Raw genomic sequence first — 7,631 nt, forward strand, 5'->3', positions numbered from 1 at the left:
GGTTGGGCACAAAGTGATGGGTCGGACAGAAGTAGTTCTACATACTACCAAGATGATACAGCAAATTAGATAGTTATGCCGACCGACGCCGATCTGAGCTGGAATTTCAAGTGGGTGACATGCTCCTCCTGAAGGTCTCACCCTGGAAGGGTGTGATCCGCTTCACAAAGAGGGGAAAATTGGGTCCCCGTTACATTGGGACGTTCAGGATTGTTGCCAGGGTTGGCAGGGTGGCTTATAGGCTAGAGCTTCCAGAGGAGCTTAGCCGGATCCACACCACATTTCATGTTTCGCAATTGCGAAAATGCATTATGAACCAGGAGGCAGTGGTATCGTTGGATGACATTCAGGTCGATGAGTGCCTGAACTATGTAGAGAGGCATGTGGCTATTTTGGAAAGGAAGAAGAAGATTATGCGGAACAAGGGAATACCTTTAGTAAAGGTACAGTGGGAACATCGGAAGGGATCCGAGCGGACATGGGAGCCAGAGGCGGAGATGCGAGAGCATTACCCGACATTGTTTATTCCAGCGGACTTCGAGGAAGAAGTCTAGTTCAAGTAGGGGAGAGTTATAACGCCCCGATTCTCAGGTATTGCTTAAATAAGATTTATTGGGTTCAGCTCTACTCGATGAGTTGGTTGACCTACTCGTCGAGTAGCAGCGGGGTGGGATCGCGTGTTAAGTGACCTACTCGACGAGTCCATGCTGGGACTCGGCGAGTAGGAGCTGGCAGTGGAAACCTTAAATCCCGGGATTTTCACCTCTATTTAAAGGAGACTTAGCCTCCTTTGGCCTCTTTACAGTGTTTGAGAGCCCCCTTAAAACCCTAATTCGTGTGTGTGTGCCTTGGTGTGGTGTTGAAGCTTGGAAAAGAGGATCTTGGAGGAAGAAAGCTAAGAGTGCAAAGGAAATTGAAGCAAGGAAGGAGTGGGAAGCAGAATTTACCTCGGCTAGCATCCTTTGGAGGTATCAAAGTGCCATTTTTACTTCCTTTCTTCCATTTTGTTGAGTTTCTAGGGCTTTTTATGGATTTTCAAGTTGGTAGGATAAGCTATGGGCTAGATCTGAAGTTGTAACTTCAGATCTGAACCCTCCTTGGATTCTAGAAGCATAAAGTCACAATCTTGATTGTGATTAAGGTCCCTCTTGAGCATGAAGTTCCATTAAGAAATTAGAATAGACATTTAGAGCCTTTATTGTCATGCATGCACGTAAAGTTTGCAACTTTACGTGATAAGCATACCCTAGAAGCTTGGATCTATGAGTTAGAGCCGTTGCATGGCTCAAATCAAGTATGTATGGAAAAAGGACTGAATGGACTCGATGAGTCACCAGGTTAACTCGGCAAGTCACATGAAGATGGCCGTGAACTCGACGAGTTGATGAACAACTCGGCGAGTCCGATGAAGATCACCATAAGACTCAACGAGTTGAAGAACAACTCGGCGAGTCGGATGAGTTTTCTCTGGGATATGTATGAGTGTGTATCCATCGAGTTGCAAGGAGGGAACTCAACGGGTGACCTTAAGTTTGATCGAGAATCAAAGGAACTCGACGAGTCACTCCGATGACTCGGCGAGTTGGAATGTACTTTAGAGATCTTGGCGAGTAGCCAAGGGTACTCGGTGAGTTAAGGTCAACATGGACTGTTGACCTTGACTGAGGACTTTGACTTTGACCCAGGGTTGACTAGTGGGTTATGGAGTACCTTATAAGGTTAATGACTTATGAGTATGTTATGATATAACGATAGGGGGTGGGGCATGTGTCAAGTGAACTGAGAGTTGGAGTTTACCTTTTGAGTCGACATCTGCAAGGTGAGTTATCCTCACTATATTGATTGGGTCTTCGGCACCAAGGCCGACCCCTTTCGTTGTTATTGTTATGGTATGTTGCATGTGGTTATGATCTGTTAGATCGGAATCGAGGTAGACAGTAAGCTATGCTCTTATGATCCGTGGAGATTGGTGTGTTACAGTGTTAGTGACCTGCTAGGTCGGTACTCTAGTTACAGGAGAATTATGTGATTGATGATCAATGTAACAGATATGTTTGATGTTTGTATATGCCTGTATATGATAGTATGCGCACATGGTTATTCGCTTGTGGCTGGGTTGAGGTGGTCCTGCTTTGTGCTGAAGGCCAATACACCCTATGAGCGGTCCGGGGAGACTGTAGGACCATGTGGCAGACCAGTCATACCGAAGGCTCAGGATAGATTCAGACAGACGATAGGCCCAGTAGGGCGGTCCAGTCAGACCGATGGCCCAGTATGCATGTTGATTGATTGATTATTACTATTATGGTATTGTCAATGTGGTATTGGTATTTTGGGGGTAGCTCACTAAGCCCTCGGGCTTACAGTTTTCAGCTTATTGTTTCAGGTACTTTAGGAGATCATGGAAAGGCAAAGGCGTGACCGTATCGCTCCTCATCCTTATGTTATGATTTTTGGGACACTCTGATGGAAAATGATTTGAAAACATTTTGCAAACAATGCTATGTGGTTTTTATTTATGATTGAAAAAGTTTAAATTTGGCGTAAAATTTATGGTTGTTACAGTTCAGTTCAGAAACAAGCTTATCACCATTTCCTTTGGTGATGAAGACTTGATTCGGATAAACAATATCTTCATAATACTTGAACCTTGGACAAACCACTATATTGGGTTCGAAATAATGTGTTCATTTGTCTTTCAACACTTTCATGTACTCCTTTAATTCTTCGAAAACTTAATCTTCCACAACACATGGAATTGGTTTCTCATTTGAAACTTCATCATCATCACTCACATAATCCTCAACAACAATAGTATCTTGAAAATCATAGTTTTTAATTGTCGAAGATTGATCATTGTTTAATTTCGTCATTGGATCATCATTATATTTTCCTTTAGCCATTGAAGTGACATTAATGACAAACAATTTTGAGAAATCAACACATTCCTCTTTCTCAATTTCACTAATATTGTCAAAATTATCTTCGATATTAGCAAATTTTTGTTAAGAACTAAGTGTCGACTTCTCAGTCATGTTCAAAATCTTAGCTTGTTCATTTTTGGTTAAGGTCTCATTCACAAATTTCATAAGATCATCAGCATTCAAACATTCATTAATATCAACAATATCATATGCATAAGAATCATTTGGTATTTTATCATAATCGACAATCTTACTTTCGCAATCATATGTGATGGCATCTATTTGTTCTCTTTTGAAATCAAGAAATCGAAGTGATTTTCGATGCTGTTCATCACATATTTCTGCGGAATGATACAATTCAGTTAGTTTTCCATACTGTCTTCTTGCTAAGTTACAATAAATGTTTCTTTGTTTTACTAGCATCATATTATCCATCCTAATTGTGTTTCTTTCAACCAAAAGATTTGTGATTCTTAAATATAGAGACTCAACTAATCTTTTCTTTTCCTCGAATTTATTATGAGCTTCATATAACTGGGAGTTGGATTTCCTGGATTCACTACTCATGGAGATTAATATGTCATCAAGGTAAGAATAAATATTATCAAAATCAGACAAAACATCATTATAAAAAGTCAAAGGAATTTTAAATGAAGTAAGAAGATCACATACCTTTGCTGTCATCGGTGACTTTGTTGCATCTATCAACACAAAACACCTTCCAGAGACTCTTTCTTCTTCATATCCTCATTCAAACTCATTTCCCCATCGTCCTCCTTAAGCTTCACATGCAAAGCACCATGTGTGGGGTGATACATTTCTTCATCACCTTATCCTGAAGACCAGATTTGATACGTACCATCCTATTCATCATTTCCTATAGCAATCAACGAAATGTTCTTCTGTAAAACTCAAAATAAAAAAGACCAAGAAAGGAAAGGAAATCCCTAAGTCAAAGGGGTCAACTTGTCGAGTCCATAGGTGAACTCGACGAGTTGGAGCTGGTTCAGCGTCGGGAATTAAGTGGCCGACTCAGCGAGTCGGAGGGACTGACTCGGTGAGTCAGGTCTGGGTTGGGAAACCCTGATTTCCGGGCTTGGTGCCCTATTTAAGCATCATTTTAGGACTTCACCCCAGCCTTCATCACTCCCTTTACCTTCCCTCGAAATCCTAAGCCTCCATTGTAGTACTCTCAAGCTTTCTTTTTCCATTTGGGTGCTTAGAAGCAAAAAGGAAGAAAGGAACCTTGGGTGATTTAAGAAGTGGAAGTGGGCTTTGAGTTGGTGTCCTATTTCATATCATTGGAAGGTATGCAGCTCATACCTTCGCTGTTATTCATTTAGATTCCCTTTCCTAGTTAGATTTTATCATTTTGGGCCATTTCCAAGGCCAATTCATGTATTGTGCCTTTGTGAGCAAAGAGAACTTCGAATCTAGAGTTGTCTTGGCCCAAAAACCCATAAAGTATCAGTCTTTAGTGTGTTGGTGAAGCATGCTTGTCTCAAACCCTAGCCCTAGAGAGTTTTAAGCCTATAGCTCCTTGGTTTCACGTAAACTTTGCAACTTTACGTGAAGGATGGACCTTAGAAGAGTGGATCTACAGCTTGGAGCCCCTGCATGGCAAGAAAAGCCACTGTATAGATTAAGAACTGAAGCTACTCGGCGAGTCGGTTCTTGGACTTGAAGAGTTGTATGAAGATAGGCAGGAACTCGATGAGTTGAAGAACAACTCGACGAGTCTGTTGAAGATTGTCGTGAACTCGGCGAGTCTGTTCTTGGACTCGACGAGTTGGATCTTAGAACCTCAACCTTTTCTGGTTAAGACTTAGATCGGTGAGTTGAGTGGTGACTCAGTGAGTTGGACAGGATGGGACTCAGAGATCGTTGAACTCGACGAGTCGACGGGGTGACTCAGCGAGCTGAGGTGTATTGTGAGAGTTTCTGAGTATAAGGACTCGACGAGTCAACGGGTTGACTCGGCGAGTAGAGTCGGTCAGGAAGGTTGACTTTGACCAGGACTTTAACTTTGTCAAGAGTGGACTTAGTTGGCTTCTAGAGTTCAGTTTGGATCTAAGTGATATATATATATATATATATATATATATATATATATATATATATATATATATATATATATATATATATATATATATTGATATTGGTAGCTCGGGGAGCTAGTGGAGCAGCAGTTCAGAGAATTGTCGGTCAACAGCCAGAGGGTTACCAGTAAAGTTTAGCAGTGCAGGTGAGTTTCCCTTTGTGTGAATGGGTCTACAGCCATGATGCCGGCCCATGTAGTTATGAGTGGGACGACCCGGGGGTTAGCCCTAGGCACTGTGTGCTATTATGCTATTCAGGACCAAGGTCCAATGTCGGATGGGTGCCCAAGGAGTGGTTTTCATGATAGACTTGTTGTCTGTGTGATGCATGTATATGCCTGGTAGGGAGGTGAGTGTGGGCGAGGTCCCGTATCTCACCAATAGCAGAGTATGGACGGTGTTCCATATCTCATTAGTAGCAGAGCAGGGGCGAGGCCCGAGACAGGTATGGAGTGAGTGTGTGCGGGGGGCCCATATCTCACTTATAGTAGGAACGTGGACGGAGTTCCATGACTCACTAGTAATAGGATAGGGGCGAGGCCCAAGACAGGCAAGGCCTTAGGAGGGGAATATAGCAGGGTATGTTCATTTACGTGTAATATGCTATTTTGTATTATGTGGTTACCGGGCGGGGCCCAGAGACAGGCGGGGCCTAAAAGAAACAGATCGGTATCCGAGCGGGGCTAGAAGCCAGGCGGGGCCTGGAGCGGCCGGGCCGCTGTAGCGAGCAAGGCCGAGGTAGGGGGCGAGGCCCGAAATAGCAGGCGTGACCCAATATGTTCTATATGTGTTTTTGCAAGGTATTTGGTAGGTTAGGGAGCTCACTAAGCTTCGTGCTTACGTTTTTCAGTTCTGGTTTCAGGGACTTCCGGTAGCGGAGGGAAGAGCTCGGGGTGATCGCATGGCACACACCATTAATTAGACAGCCTGGGATGTTTTACTTTGATAATGAGAATATGTTTTGAATTAATATCTGAATTTATGTTATGAATTATGACATGGCTTTTATAAATATGGTTTTAGTAATGTTTAAAGAAAATTTTCAGTCATGAGTTTTGGGACGTTACAAGTTGGTATCAGACCCTTGGTTTGAGGGATTCAGATATACTCTCGGGTGTGTTTGAAATCAAACTAAGGAATTGGTATAGAACTTTTCAAAATGAAAAGACAGTTTTGTAAAAGAGTTTTGAGAAATGAAACAGTTTTATAAAAGCGAAAAGAATTCAGAAAGAAAAGAATTTTGATAACAGAAAAGAGTATGGTGCATGCAATCAGCCGAGCTCAAGTAAGTACCCCAAAATACCGATACAAGTTTATGTTATGATTATCAGTTAGTAGAACAGCATGCTAGATTAGGACTAAGGATCTTGGGAGGATGCCTTATGTGCCTGTTATATGTGCTTTTGAGCTGCATGATGGTACTGGTTAGACAGTAATAGGGTAGCCTATTAGGTTATGCCTGAGTATATGAGATTATGCTGCATGCTAGTACAGACTCTTGATATGAGATTATGATTGCTTGAGTATGTTATGGTTAGATTTTCCCTTGTCTGAATGCTGCTTGCTTTGTGCATTATGGGATTCCGAGTGATGGGAGTTAGCCATTAGGTGAATACGTCACGTCACATGTGATCAGGTTGAATAATCTCAGAGTGCTGGATTTGGCCCTATTATGCAACTCTCGTTTGAGTCTAACCGTTGTAGGGACGAGCTTTTACTCAAAGGATTATTTGAGCCTCGTCACATGTGATCGTATTCAGGTGGTGGCTAATTGGCATTGCAAAGAGGCCTTCAGCAGCTGAGGACTAGTTTGGGTGGAGTCAGAGGTTTCCCTAGGGTAAGCCTAGGATGAGATAGTGCTGGGAGCAGTAGTAGTAGAAAAAGGGAACTGGTGGAGTCGAAGCAGTTCTTGAGGAAAGTACGGATAGATGTGGAAGGTAGTATGGGCCCGTACTACTGAAAGCAGAGAATCCGTACTAGATTCGAGAAAGGCCGAGATGAGACCGGGAAACTTGTAGTGTGTGTGTATGATCCCTCAGCAGTCATGAGTATTCTGATAGTTATTGTGATATGTTTTCAGCATGGTGACATTGCGTGAGAGACCAGTGGGCGGGTCAGGCGCCGGAGAAGGATCAGGCTCAGGTTCAGGGATAGCTCGAAGAGCGTATGAGAGAGTTTGTATCAGCGGAGGTTACGTGCAGCATACTAGATTAGACTCCTGTGATCTTTGGCACGGTCAAGGAGCGTATACTGGAGATCTTGGATGAGAGGCTGGGAGCCTTCCGTACCGAGATGATGGCCTTGATGGGAGCGCGTACCTTGACATTCCGAGATTTTAGAGCTTGCGGAGCACCAGATTATCATGGGGCCAGGGACCCCATTTCCAGCAGCAGGTGGTTAGCCGATGTCACCAATGCATTCCGTACGAGCCGGTGTCCCGAGGGGGACAAGGTTAGACTCACCTCCTGTCCTCTAAAGGACAGAGCGCGGGATTGGTGAAAGGAGGTTGGACATGCCATTGGTGATGATGCCACATTGGATGCGATGAGATGGAGCGATTTCTCGGCCAGGTTCAGGGCTGTGTTTTCATCAATTATTGAGGTGTAGC

Source organism: Lactuca sativa, chromosome 4 (assembly GCF_002870075.4).
Source record: "Lactuca sativa cultivar Salinas chromosome 4, Lsat_Salinas_v11, whole genome shotgun sequence".
Taxonomy (NCBI): Eukaryota; Viridiplantae; Streptophyta; class Magnoliopsida; order Asterales; family Asteraceae; genus Lactuca; species Lactuca sativa.